This window comes from Puma concolor, chromosome D1 (genome assembly GCF_028749965.1).
Source record: "Puma concolor isolate L17-30 chromosome D1, mPumCon1.1.hap2, whole genome shotgun sequence".
Lineage (NCBI taxonomy): Eukaryota > Metazoa > Chordata > Mammalia > Carnivora > Felidae > Puma > Puma concolor.
The window spans coordinates 104103973-104119144 of NC_141676.1; positions in this window are offsets into that span (position 1 = coordinate 104103973).

Consider the following 15172-nt stretch of genomic DNA (forward strand, 5'->3'; position numbering starts at 1 on the left):
AGAGGCAGATCAGCTCATGTGCATAGGACTGAGCTGGGTTAGCAATGAGCTCCAAGGAAAGGTAGCAACAAGCAAAGCAAAGCCTGTAGATGCAAAAGAGGGATGGAAGAACACAGTTTTTCCTAGCTTTGCTAACGAAGAGCCATGCAACTATATGGAAAGCTCATCTGCAATTCTAGCCAAAGAGCCGAATAAAAAGGATAGGGAAATAGGTGATGGGGCAAGGCTCTGGACCATCTTCCCACTTCTGCTATTTATTCACTTTTCCACGTTAATCAAGATATGTAATCTGGGGCACCTGGGTGGCTCAGTCGGCTAAGTGTCAGACTCTTGATTTTGGCTCAGGTCATGATCTCAGGGTTCATGAGATCAAGTCCCACATTTGGCTCTGAGCTGACAGGGCAGAGCCTGCTTAGGACTCTCTCTCCCTCCCTCTCTGTCCCTCCCCTGTTCATGCACTACCCGCCCCCCCCCAAATAAATAAATAAATAAATAAACATTAAAAAAAGACATGTAATCCACCTGAGCCTGAGTTTGTCCCATCTACAAAATATAGGTGATAGGTATCCAGATTATCAAATTGATAAAGTATAGGGAAGTTGAAAGCTTTGTAAATTCTAAAACTCTACATAAAATAAATAGGTTTTAAACCTCCAAGTAAGCTCTTTATTAAAAAATTTTTTTTATCTATTCTGATTACTCCTTTACCTCTCCAGTTTGCTTGATACTATTTTTATCATGCTTATATGTTAACATTTTTAAAAAACAATATTAGTAGATACTGCCATAATTTCCATTTTACAGATAAGAAACGGAGGCACAGAGCTATAGTTACACAGCTAGGAAGCATCATGACACACGTAATTTACCAGCAAATCTAAATTTTTGAGAACATTCAAGGCTGAACCTAAGCCTTGGTACATGATTACTTAGCTAAATAAATGTCTAGTGCAGTAACATCAAGCCTTGCATGATAATCCCTTGCACTCAGTGTTGACTCTTTTTATTCCATTAGGACACATTTACAAGATTAAAAAGATAAGGTTTGTTTAAATACTGGAAAAGGAAGATGACTGCCTGAAATATTTTTTAAAGTGTTTGAATATTCATTGTGGGAACTGATGAGCCTCCTGAGGCCAGGCAGATGACCTATCTGCATGCCTCAAAGAGTGCCCAAACCCAGTCTGGAAAGCCCCAAAGAAACTAGCCACACTGAGGTCGGTCAGCACCACGGTAAGCTGGCTGACCTGGGACAACAAAGGTGGCCTGGCAGAACAGTCAAATCCACATAAGTATCAGAGGTAACACTCAGTCACCATAGAGCTCTGCTTTGGACCAACCGGAAGGGGGCTACATTCAAGAATTCACTCCATAATGGGTATGGGAGTGGGCCTTCCCAAACAAGGCAAGAGGATCCTGCAGCTTGAGGGGTTGGCGGGGCCTGGGGCGGGCAGGCCTGAGATTCTGTTCTTTTTTAAGACAGCGTCAGGTGATTCTTCTGCACACCAGTGTTGACCTGGCAACTATTGATAGAGAGGGAATGGGCACATTAGTTGGAGTGAAAGGTTCACGGCTCAGACTATTCCCGAAGTGACCACAACACCTGAGGCAAATAGAACCTAGGGTCACAGCTGGGAAAATATCCAAGCCTGAGATTCATACAACTGGCCTAAAGAGGGGAAATTCTAAGCCTCGGCTCAGACATAAGTTCCAAGGAAGGAAAGAACAAGAATAATAACATCAAGGAAGCCAGAGAGATAGAGACAGAGCCAGAGGAATATGGTGGCAGCTGTAGACACTTCTCATTCCTGTCCACAATGGCAGCTTCCTTAGCAGTGAAACTCCGGTGGCTCAGTCTGCCTGATTATGAGGTTTGACACAGAAAGTCATTTGGCTAATTTAAAGCATGTCCTCCAATCCAGTCTTCATTAGTGATAAAAACAGTATGCGGGAATGTACTCTCTACTTTTCTCCTCTCCATCCTGGGGTGATAAAAGGCAGCAAGCCGGTTAGGTATGTCTGTCCTACAAAACCAAACTTTCCCATGATCTAAACTGAGGGGCGCTGATAAGTAAGGGAAGCAGGGATTGTTGCTGCATAAGCCAGTCCAACTCTAGTCCAAATTCTATACAAGTAAAAGAGCAAACTTTTGATCTCCATTTTTTGATGCTTTTGGTTTAGAATTCAAGAGGGGAGCCAAGGAGTGTCCTTTATTTTAATAAACCCCAGACTTGTACCTAGGAGTCGCTGCTCAACAGATGTACGTGATCATGAGTTAGTGATTCAATCCTTTCAAGTCTCTGTTTTCTCATCCATGAAATGGGATAATAGTTGAAACTACCTCAAGGATTGGCAGGGCGACTGCAATACCCAAGAAAAATGTTTAGCTGAGGCATTGGCACATTTTAAGTTCCTGAGAAATGTTGTAATCTAATATTCTAATTTTATTTTTATACTTCATTATAATTTTGATTTTTGCTGCAGAAATATATTGCTGTTTAAAAAAAACAAAACCAAAACAAACAAACAAACACATTCTTTCAGCACTGACGTTAGCTAATGCCCCAAATACCTCTCCACCCAGTCCACGTGGAGAGGGATGTGAGACATTAATCGATATTGGTGAGGATGGGTTTGGGCATTAACTGATGTCAGCAGAGATGGGATTGGGATATTACTGATATCAGCAGAGATGAGTTTGGGGCATTAGCTGATATCAGCGCTAAAAGAACTGGTTGAAAAGGAAAATACAGCACTAAAATTCTGGGGCAAAGATCGAAATTGGACTATTGGCAAGAACACGGAAAATAAAAGAAATCCAATTGTATAAAGGAAGAAACAAGTTTTACAATGTGTGTGCATGTTCTAGGAGGCAGTGCAAGAGTCAGGTAAATCAATACCTTGCAAATTGCTAGCACTCAGAGGTTGGCAGGTTATCACTTCCAGAGAGAGGAGGGAATAAGCAGGTTTTAGAAGCACACTTTCCAGGAACACCACGGATAGGCACAGGTGGTGCCCACACAGGGCTGCTTAACTAAAGATCAAATGTACAGAGAGAGGTATTTGTAACAAAGGCCAATAAGACAAGGGGCTGTGGTTACTTTTCTGTTGTAGGCAATCCCTCAGATACCTCCTACAAGTTTATGTTGGAGTTTTGCATGATATTAGAGGAAAACAATTGGTACATAAATGGCAACAATGATGATGATTATGACTGACAGCACCACCTCATGTGTATTAATCCCTAGGTGCCAATGTGCTTTCCTTATGTGGATACAATTTTAACTCCTCCAATTTTTTAACAGGAAACTATGGTCAGAGGAGCTAAGAGGGTTTGCCTACATTCACGTAGCTAGAAACTTATAGATTTGGGCTACAGGCCTGGCTTATCAGAGAAGAAGAAAAATTCTCACATAAAATATAAGAAATTCTTCTGTAAAAATACAGTGGTAAAAGCAAACCACTTATAAGAAGTAGATTTTGAAAGATCCTAACAGTAGAAGTAAAAAAGGGAGAAACATATTCTTAGAAATATAGAGTTGAGCTCTTTTGTAGACTGAAAAAGTAAAACTAAATCATGCTTTTAGAAATGCCCCCCCCCCAAAGTTCCCAATCACCACAGAGGGAAAAGACATGCAAAGATTACTAATAACTCCCTGTTATAGTTCAGAGAAGTGACCATTGAGTCACACAGGGACACATGCTTACTTTTTCCAGGAATATATATGTATCTAGGAGAAGGGGGTGGGGAGCCTACCAAGCTTACCAAGCCTACAACTGTACAAATAACATATTCAGGAGATGATACAATGGTGAAACTAAGTAAAATATAGGTCATGCTAACTTTCACTGCCTCCTATTGCTAGCCATAGCTTTAAAGATGATTAGTATACACGATAGTAAATTATGAGCCATATACTTGGTGGTGGCAAAAGTCATAGTTCCCTGAACCATAACCAGTGCCAGTACAATGAGCACGTTGAAAGAGATAAAGCGCTGTGCTCATACATTGTGGAGGAAACAAGATGAATTATCTTTTCCCTAAAAACTGCACATTACACTGGTGAACAGTATTTGGAAGACATACCTAGAGATACACAGGAGACTTTTAAAGTCATAAGAATTTACTATGCCAAATTTGTATCAGATTAAAAGAGCCACATAAAAGGATGGGTTTTCAAACAAAATACAGATGATCAAAATTGACCAAGGTAAAGAAAACTTGGAAAGTCTAATATTCGTTGGAGAATTACTATAGGTAGCCCAAACTCTACCATGAACACAGGCCCAGAGGGTTTCCATTTTTAAGATAATTTCTGTCAAGACCTAAAATACTAACTCTAGTGCTATTTAAAGTATTGCATGGCGTACACACAAAAAAATACAAATTAATAATTGACTACAAACTCCTGTCTTTACTTCCTGACCTAAACTCTTAGATATAGCATCAAAGATGTTGTTTAAAAGAATAAATTTATTAAAGTAGGTAAAACAAAAATACATACCAGAGATGGTGAATCCACAGAAGTCAGAAAATACACACCGGTTAACAGAGGACACTATTGTTCAAGACATGTGACAGGACCATCAGAGAAGGTGGCAGTGCTTCTGGAAGTGCTTCAGGTGGGAGATGTAGAGGCAGGGCATCGGGAAGGAAAACACCTGCTGAGTGGTTAAAGAAATGCATCGTGGACGTCCAGGGGAGCTGACCCCATTGGACAACGACATTCTGACATTCCATGTCTGCTTGTACCAAGCAGCAGCCAACAGGGTGTTCCCTTCTGGGTTAAGACTGAATATGGGTGCCTGCGCAAAAGAGGAAGGGTAATATACTGGGGGACTTGCAACATACAGAAGCAGGAAAACGATGCCCCTCAAAACAGCTATTATCACCTGCTTAAAGTATATCTTATTTTTAAAGTACCCTCAGTCACTTGAGGCAAGAGTGTCCCCCCTTCCCCCCGTAAGAAAAAAAAATCCACTGATATAGAGTAGGGAAACTCTTGCAGAGGATGAGTAGGCGTCAACAAGTGCCTAACATTTTGGAAATTAATTACAAAAAAAAAAAAAGCTACTGCACTCAACAGAGAGGACACTGAAGAAAACAGTTAAAAGAACAAACAGAAGCATTCTTTAAGTGAAGGTAATATCCTCAGAAGGAAGACAAAATATTACATCAATTAAATAAGAACAGTCTAAAAAAATGAGAAACTCAGAAATTATAGAATTAGTGTAAAGAGCTAGTTGATGGCTGGCTTATACAGCAAAGATTTATTTTTTCACAATTCTGGAGGCTAGAAGTCCCAGATCGAAATGTTGGCATGGTTGGTTTCTTCAGAGGCAGCTTTACTTGTCTTGTAGATAACTGTCTTCTCCCTGACTCTTCAAATGGCTTCTCTTCTATACCTGCCTGGGTCCTGGTCTTCTGGCCTTATAAGGATGCCATTTTTTATTGCTGGAAAAAAAGTCATTAGCATCTTTAAATCTTTCAGATCAGAGAACCCATTCCAGAGACGCCAGAACCAATTCCGGAAACTTATCCTTAAGATTCTGTTTTTCTAGAACCACTCTTGGTACCAAAGTCTGTGTTAGGGTTTTCCAGAGAAACAGAACCACCAGAATGCATATATATCCTGAAGGAGAGAAAGAGAGAGAGAGAGAAAGAGAGGTTTATTTTAAAAAACTGGCTCATGAGATTATAGAGGCTTGGAACATCCAAAATCTGCAGGGTGGACTGTGAGGCTGGAGACCTAGGAAAGAAATGCAATTAGGATTCCAAGGCAGTCAGCTGGGAGAATTCCCGCTTCTTCAGGGAACGTCAGTCATTTATATTTACTTTAGAGAGAGAGAATCTCAAAGAGGCTTCACACTCAGCTCAGAGCCTGATGTGGGATTGGATCTTACAACCCTGGGATCATGACCTAAGCCAAAATCAGGAGTCTGATACTCAATAACTGAGCCTTCCAGGAGCCCCAGCCTTTTTCTATTAAGACTTTGAACTAATTGAATGAGACCCAAACACATTATGGAGGGCAATCTGCATTAATCAAAGTCTGCTGATTTAAATGTTAGTCTCACATTAAAAAAAAAACAAAACACTTCACAGAAACATCTAGAATAATATTTGACCAAATATCTGTGCACTGTGGTTTAACCAAATTGACACAAAATTAACTGTCACAGGAACTAATCATTTACGCAGTGTATTTGATATATTAAGAAGAGTTTTACTCTAACATAGAATAGGGAAAAGAATTTCTGTACATTCACAGAAAATTAAGCAAACAGCAAAAGATAAGTATCAACACCAACAAAAACTGTATAAGGAATGAAAAGTGATCATAGGATACCATGTGATTCATCTATGAGAAATAGTGATATGATCCTAGTGTGGTAGGCAAAGTGATGTCTGTCAGACCCCGGGGATGGCCACATCTTAATTCCTGGAGCCTGTGAATACACTGACTTACATAGACCTGGAGATGTGATTAAGTTAGGGATCTTAAGCTGGGAGATTATCCAGGTGAGCCCAATGTAATCACAAGTCTCCTTACAAGAGAGAGACGCGAGGGAGGGGTTGTGTGAGCGAAGGAGATGTGACGGAAAGGGAGAGGATCAGAGAGTCAAAGACGTGGAGATGTTAGGAGGTTGGGTAGAAGGTGGAGAAAGGGAACCCGCCGAGGAATGTAGCTAGGCTCTGGAAACTGGCAAACACAGGGTAACAGATTCTCCCTCAGAGCTTCCAGAAGGAACCAGCACTGTCAGCACCTTGACTCCACCCTGGTGAGACTCCGTTTTTACTTCTGACCTGCAAAATGTAAGGTAATAGTTTTGTGTCCATTTAAGCTACTAGTTGGTGGTGTTCTGTTGTGGCAGTAGTAAGAGACAAGTACACCTAGTAATATAAAATCCTGAGTGATTAAAATTGTGATCTTTTGGGGCACTGGGTAGCTCAGCCGGTTAAGCGTCTGACTCTGGCTCAGGTCACGACCTCACGGTTTGTGGGTTCAAGCCCTCCGTTGGACTCTGTGCTGATAGTTCAGAGCCTGGAGCCTGTTTCAGAATCCCCCTCTCCCCCTCTCCCCCTCTCCCCCCCTCCCCCCCTCCCCCTCTCCCCCCCTTCTCCGTATGTGTGCTTGTGCACTCACTCTCTCGCTCCTTCTCTCAAAAATATTTTTACAGACAATAATAAGTGAAATTTGTGATCCCTTGCAAGGAAGAGAAGGGAAAAGATGTATGTGTATGTGTAAGTAGGGTAAAAAGGAAATGCTAATATTCCCGAATAAGCCAGTGAATAACATCTAAAATGAAAATAACAAAAACAACTAAATGAACTAGAAAACAACTTGAGTGAGGAGTAAGGATGTAGACAATTGCTCTTATTATAAGCTTTGTCATTATGCTGTTAATCCATGTACATATATTGATTAGAAAACTAAATCAAAGGCTACTAACTTCATACTCTGGCAGAATTATCAGAGGATATACCCCAGTAGGGGTAGGGAATGAATTCAGAATAAAAACCGGTCCAAAGAAGCTAAAGAAGGCTAAATGAGAAAGAGTGCATAATCTGCATTTCAGATGATATCAATAGACAAAATGACGGCAAAGGAAGGAGAAGATAAAAATAAATTTTGCTAAGCTTTTTCGTGTGTGTGTGTGTGTGTGTGTGTGTATGTTTTTGTTTTGGTAAGCTGTAGATGTAGTTTGAGTAACTCTAGATATTATTGGCTAAATAAAAATTAAAGGTGTATACTAATACTTTTAGGGTTACTACCAAAAAGAGGAAGAGGAGTATGTATCTTTCAAATTACTGGAGGAGGTTCTGTTACCAAAGTCCAAGTTCGGCCACCAGCTGCTCAAAAGCCCAAGCAAGGCCAATACTCAAGAGTTTTGATTGGAAAGGAATTTGAGGTTTATTCTGGAGGCTGGCCACTTGGGGAAAAGGCAGACTCTTGTCAGAAAGGCAACTCCAAAATTTCTGCCTGGTCCAGGGGTTTTGGAAGCAGTTAATCAGGAAAGGCAGTGCGGCAGTTTGCAACATTTCATGATTTTTATCTGGCACCATTCAGTCAGCAATAGATGTTTTTTCTCAGTGTGAGGGTTGTGCAAAGGGGTCCAGTTCCTGTTTCGTGACCTGCAGGAGGCCTCTGTCCTTGATGGAAAGGAGGGCAAACTCTGGAGATCCACAAAGTGGGAGGTGAGTAAGCTTATTTTGTGACCTGAGAAAGAAAAACCTTTTTGCCAAAAAATTGCTAGGCTAATCGGAAAGCCATGGTGGCTTCAAATAGACTTGCTGGTCTCTGTGGGTAGGGAGGTTCTTTCTGGTCCTTCCCAAGGCCAGTGGCCTGTCTGCTGTGGATCCAGGGATTTAGGTCAGCAAGTAAGGAGTGTGTTAAGTTGAAGCAAGTTAACCATTAAGACTGGTGGTAGTGCTATTCTAGTATAGCCAAGTCAGCTTCTATGGGGCTAATCCTTCCACGAATAACTACTGGAAGATCTGGGGTGGGAGGAACTCTCTAAAGGAGCAGGCGAAAAACTAAAAGTAGGTAGATTTTGAAGACGGGTTGGCATTTGGAAAATGTACTGGGTATGTTTTGTGTTTTTACAGCTTTGAGCCTAAGGGAAATGCTAGTCTGCACTACGCAGGGTGTTTGAAGCTCCTATAGCAAATCTTCTGTCGTTCTGACTTGAGCCAGAAAAGCTAGCCCCTGGAAAGAAAGAAGAGAATCGTAGAAATGAGAGTAGGGGAGGCCAAAATGCTGTGTACGATCTTTAACCGGATCTCTGGCTGTCCCTAGACCATGAATGTGAGGGCAAACGCTGCTTAGCAAAGGATAAAGATGCAGGTTTCCAGTTGGAATCCAACTAGGTCAATTGAATGCTAAAACAAGAAGAACACCTATACAATATTTATCAGAAAAATACAGAGACATAGAGTCTTCACATTAAGAGGCTTCATAGCATTTACAATACCTTGGATTCAGTTCCTGATTTCTGAGTTTGTGGAAAAAACAGGAAAATGTGACCTGTTTTCAGGAGAAAAAACATTCAATGGACCCCAACCCGAAGGTGACTCTAATTGTGGAATTAGCAGACTTGAAACTACTCTGTGACCTAAAAATGTGCTTGTAATACATGAAAACACAGGAATCCTCAGCAGAGAAATAGACACTAATTTTAAAATTTAAGACCTTTAGAGAGAATGGTTTAAACGGTTACTGAATATACTCCCCAGCAGAATGGAGATAATACAAGTGAGTCTGTGAACTTAAAGGTAAATTGATAGGAAATACTCCATCTTTAAAACACTTTTTTTTTTTTTTTTTTTTTTTAGATGAAAGGGGTTGTGGGAGGGGGGATGGCCTAAAAGGGTAAGGGGCGCTAAGGAATCTACTCCTGAAATGATTGTTCCACTATAAGCTAACTAATTAGGATGTAAATTTTTAAATTATTTTAAAATAAAAACATTTTAGATGAACCAAGCCTCAGGGACAATATCAAAATGTCTAACATGAATGGAATTGGAATCTGTCAAAAGTTCAGAAATTAGCTCATGGAAAAACAATGAATCCTTGTAGTAAATAGAAGTCTGTGCACACACCAATAAAAATTAAGTTTGCAAACCCAGAGCATTCAAGCCAAACAGGGAATGAGGCTCAGCTTCTACAGCAAGGAGATAGTGACTGTTAATTTTGCACTGTGATGGGTTAGAAGACTAACATTTTCTTCAAGGATGGGGACATGATCAGTGGTTACTTCCTAGCAATCACGGGATTGATGAACAAGAAATGACTCAGGTTAGGTGAGTCTTGCAAACAAAGCTAAATTAAGTTTTGCTTGTATGTCTAAACTGGGTTTTGTCTGCTCAGGGAATTGTCAAGGTTGGTCTCCATTTGTTTTGGGGTTTTTTGTTTAGGTTTTGTTGTTGTTGTTGTTGTTGTTGTTGTTGTTGTTAACCATTTCCCTCCTTTTGGTCTTTATCCCCCATTCTGAGAATATGACCCACCAGTATAGCATTATTCTAAGTTACCACCATTAATGTGGTCCAGCTGAAGAATCACATAGGCACGGTTTCCACCAGTTGATCTATTGGGCCAGAAGGCCATCTAGTCATGCTCATCCCTTACATAATTATTGTTGATATCATTCAGCGGCCTGGTCTCCATGGATCCCATTTGGTCTATGAGTGCCTGCCAATAGGTATTTAAAACCCCTGAGAATATACACTGTACTAGATGGGCTCACATGAGGACTTAGAGAACAGCAGCCCAGAATTCAAAAATTCCCCAAAGCAAGAGATCCCCAGGAATCAAGATTGAAACAACTCAATAACTCAAATGGGTTATTCTCAGAATAAGGTTTCACCTTTCTAACACATCTACAGTTGTTTTGGATTATGTGCAATTTGGGTTTCAAGTTCTTAAGTTCTTTACATAGGCACAACGTGATGCATTAGCAAACACCTAGTCTCCTGATGACTCAGGTTGTGAGGATGTTTTATTCCAGAGCACAGTGTTGCAGGTGAACTTTGATCTGAATTAGGCTCCTGATTTGAATTGAAAGTACCTCCAGATGGTAGAATGAAGATGGCCGTTTCAGTGTGGCAGATTGTCCTAGGTTGTAGTCTGTCTTTGTCAGTAGGTGTTCTGTTGACTTTTTTCTTGAGTGGTCCATACAGCAATAGCCACGAAGGTTGTCCCTGTGTGACCTATGGTGCTGGTTACTAGAATCTGATTGTGGATATGCTGTATTTTCTATTGAAACATTCTAGTAGTCCTTTTTTTATTAAAAATATGGTGAAACTAATCTGATGGTAAAAGAGGTCTAGTCTTACTGAACTGCCTTGATTTACATGATTATAGCAAGGAATAGTGATTCTATGTGTGATCTCAAATGGTGTATTTCAGTCAAAGCTTTGAGAATATCCATGGAGTTTTACCAGCTCCATGAAGTCAACCTTAGTTGTTTAAAATTGTTGGTAATAAGGAATCTCAGATTGGACCTTTTAAACTCCCTTGAGGCTAAGAAACCAGCTCCAGACGTGTCAGGTATAGAGGAAGAACTAAATATTGGCATGTTTACTGAAACAATTATAGAAATTTCTCTAAGTTCTAGTTTAAAGGAGAAGGGGGTCCTTTGAATCTGGAAAACACTAAAGAACCAGCCACGTTTTAAAGCGAAAAAGTAAAAATCCTCTTCAGTTCATCTCCTGTAATTGTTGCTATGCTTCATTGTGGGTTAACCATTTCATGAATCAGCTTTTCATGACGGTTTTAGCAATAGTCATTCAGTGGTACGATCTTAAAGTTACTGGAAACCTGGACTGGGTGGAGTCCTTTCCATGAACCTCCTTGAAGATGTAGCAGCACTTTTGGAAAAGCATCAGAGTAGAAACCTAACTTCCTGTGAGTGACAAACTCTTTTAAAAATAGCCACAGTTAAAGATCTGGTGAGAGTTGACATATATACAATGACCTAATGCAATTGACAAGTAAGTTTGATTTTTGTGATAAACAATATCTTAAGATAATGGCTACAATTATGACTGATGGCAGTATACCAGGGCATGCCAGATTTCTAGGACTTGGCTATAATTTCTGAATTGCTTATTTTAATGACCTACATCCCACATCAATGTGATCCGAAAGGTTAAATCCTTTATTTCATGATGTTTCCCATACAACTTAATGTATCAAGTCCAGATAGATGAGCGTTTCTTTTATTTTCTTCAGAGTTGGATTTGGGCAAGTTGTTACAAATGGCAAAATGCTAAAAACACTTGATGAAACAGGATCGTGGGTGATTGCACAACAGTTCTTAGATGTCTGTTCAACTGAAGTGGCAATTAAGATTTCCAAGGCAAGTAAAGTTAAATCATTAAAAAAAAAGAACAACTTAGTTATTTGAATATATAAATCTATACAGATAAACTAAAAGCACTTGTCAATGGGTATACACTTCAAGAAACACGTGTGATTTCAACAAGCCTCCCTGGTGATTCGGATACATGTTAGATTTTGAAAATCAAGGATGTAAAGTAGAAATTTGGCGCTCTGTACAAGGTGAACCTAAATTTTTACCATTCCCTTGAAGTTGTAGGATTGTATGACTGAAGAACATAGAGTAAGGAACTGTGGTTGCCTGAGACATGCCTCAGGTACTTTTAGGGTGGACGCTACCTTTCATGAGCTCGGGTACAAGCAATGCTCAGTATAGAAGCATAGCATAGAGTTTGAGAGAGTATTCTCCAACCACTGCCTGAACTCTAGCACTATCATGGGACCCTGAGCATCACTACCTTTGTTAGCCTTAGGAGGCAACAGTTTCTGAGGCTAATGTTACCTACAGTGTAAAATAAAGCCATGGAAGCCACAAGTAACTTTGCACTCCCTGTTTGTCAGCAGGCATAAACGCAAGTAAGGAGGTGTGGAGGAGACCGACAAAATAATGGCCAACAGACTGGTTCAGAGGCATACAGGAGGCACCCTTTTGGAAATGATCAGAAATAACGAAAACTTTTTTGTGGGGAGTAGCAAAAAGAAGATAATAAAGCATTGCATAGTTGTGCTTGAGCTCGTAGGAGTCTCACAGTCACTTAAAACATGATGGAGTAAACCACTGTCTTTGGTGTCTCCAGCTAATAGGCACTTCAAAGGTGTGTGTGTGTGTGAGTGTGTGTGTGTGTGTGTGTGTGTGTGTGTGTGTGTGTGTGTGTGTGGCAAGGGAATAGTCAAGGTTTAGGAAAAAGGTGATGGAGAAAGAATGTCAAGTGTGACCATCAGCTTTGAAAGTAAGCATTGATACACTGCTGGTTATAACATTGCTCATTAACAGGCAGAAGTGAGAATTATGTTTTCAGTGTCCACATGTTGATGCTCTGTGGCCACCATCTGGTGGGATAAGGGGAAAGAGACTTCTATTCTGCCCTTCACTTGAGGGTCGAGGATGAGAATCTAATTAGAATGTGGGCTTTTGTTGGCGGCATGAGAGGCAGTATGGTGTTGTAATTAGGATCTGGTTTAGGAATCCATATAGATCTGACATTAAAGCTCGATACCAGTGTAACTTTCACATGACTTTGAATGTTGGACTTCTCTTTGAACTTCAGGTTCCTCATTTGTAAAGTGGAGGTAATCCTAGGCTTGACCCATAGGATAAGATAATTGCTATTGTTGGGGCTCCTGGGTGGCTCAGTTGGTTAAGCGTCCAACTTCGGCTCAGGTCAGGATCTCCCAGCTCCTGGGTTCGAGCCCCATGTCGAGCTCTGTGCTGATAGCTCAGAGCCTGGAGCCTGTTTAAGATTCTGTGTCTTCCTCTCTATCTCTGCCCCTCCCCTGCTCACGCTCTGTCTCTGTCTCAAAAATAAATAAACATTAAAAATATTTTAAAAAATTACTATTGTTATCTCCAACCAGTTTGATGTTTGAGTTTTTGGAGGAAATTTAGGAAGGTTCTTGGTTACTGTAGAGGGGAAAAATTAGGAACTACTGTTGACCAATGCTGAGCTACAAAGAAATGACAGCTGGAAAAAATCTGGAATGCCAGCCAGGAGAAGTTTCTGAGCACAAAAGATGGAGTGAACAGTGTGAGCACCCAGGGGTGCTATATTGCTTGTGATTCAACATGAATTTCCCTATGATACCTACCTGTCATAAGGTTCATGCTATATATTTTAGATTTGGAGGAAAGACCCTACATCATTTTCTATATTGCTGTTTGTACTCACTTGGATCATTTTTGTGACCACCTTGCAAAAGACTCTGTAAAGCTAGGAAGTGTTTGCTCATTCCCTATATTAGGTAAAGGCGTCATTTCATGAAAAGTCATCTCCTTATAAGGATAACTCACATTTGGGGATACAGCTGGTGCATGCTCAGAGGCATTTATAACTGCACACAAACATGAATTCCATCCTGAGGATCTTTCCTTCTGAATGCCCCACAGAATTTTGCCATATGGTGTAACCTTGAGTTTTTCCTCTCTTCTTGCCCAAATATATCCTTTATTACTGTGGTTTTTTTTTTTTTATAGCCCTTCTTAAATTTTATGCTTTCCACCCTTGGGATTTCAAAAGGAGTAATCCTTCCCTTCTCTCCTGCCTTCCATACCTTCTTATCCCTACCTCCCTCCATTCTTTCTTAAACTCTGTCTTTTCTTCCTTTTTTCCTTGGAGTTTTTCAGTAAACGGCAAACACTCTGTAAAGGTTAAGGAATAATGTATTGAACACCCATGTACTCCTTTCCCAGTTTAAGAAATAAAATAAAGTTCCTTGGATACCCTCTGCAATCCAGCTACTCTTTGCTCCCACTACTGAAAGCATCCACACAATGTAATGTTTCTCATTCTGGTGATGATGATAGAATTTTACCACATAGGTATGTAACTGTAGTACATATAGGTACTGTTTGTAGATTTTAAAATGGCAGGGGTGCCTGGGTGGCTCAGTTGGTTCCGTGTCCCACCGTGCTCAGGTCATGATCTCGAGGTTCGTAGGTTTGAGCCCTCAGTTGGGCTCTGTGCTGACAGCTCAGAGCCTATGACTTCTATTCCGAAACTTCCTTTTCATTTGGCTTAAAATTTTGTTGGAGATGGTTTTCAATTTTTTTTATTCACCAAAAGGACATTTTAAAGACGATGACACGCTTGTCTGTCTTTAATGAAAGGTGACCCATGAATGAGCCAACATTTTGACATTTTTCTTACAGGGTGTACACTTACCTTACGTAAGGTACTGTATCAGTTTTCCTTTCCTATTCAACCTTGGACTGACAGAAACGTCCTCCCAAGCTGAGAAGGGGGTGTCGTCCAGCAACATGTAAGTGCATCTCTGCCCATCCTTGCTAGCATCTTCAAGGCTCTACATGCTTGTGAGGATCTACAGAACACTAGGCAAGAAAAGCAGGACAACATTTGAGAGGCCTAACTTGGAGCTAATATCCAAGATACCTTTTGTCTTCATGCAGACCATGGCTCCCTTGTGTCTCTCGCTGGGAGAAACACTCCTACTCTTGAAAAGTGCTTTTCCCCACTCCCACCCCCACCCCCAGAAGACTGACTTGAAGAATCTGTGTCCCCTCTGACAAAGACTCCAATCTCTCTTCACAATTTGCTGTAGTGGCACCCACATAAATTGTGTCAAGCAGAACTCCCTAAACCATACAGGAAAAA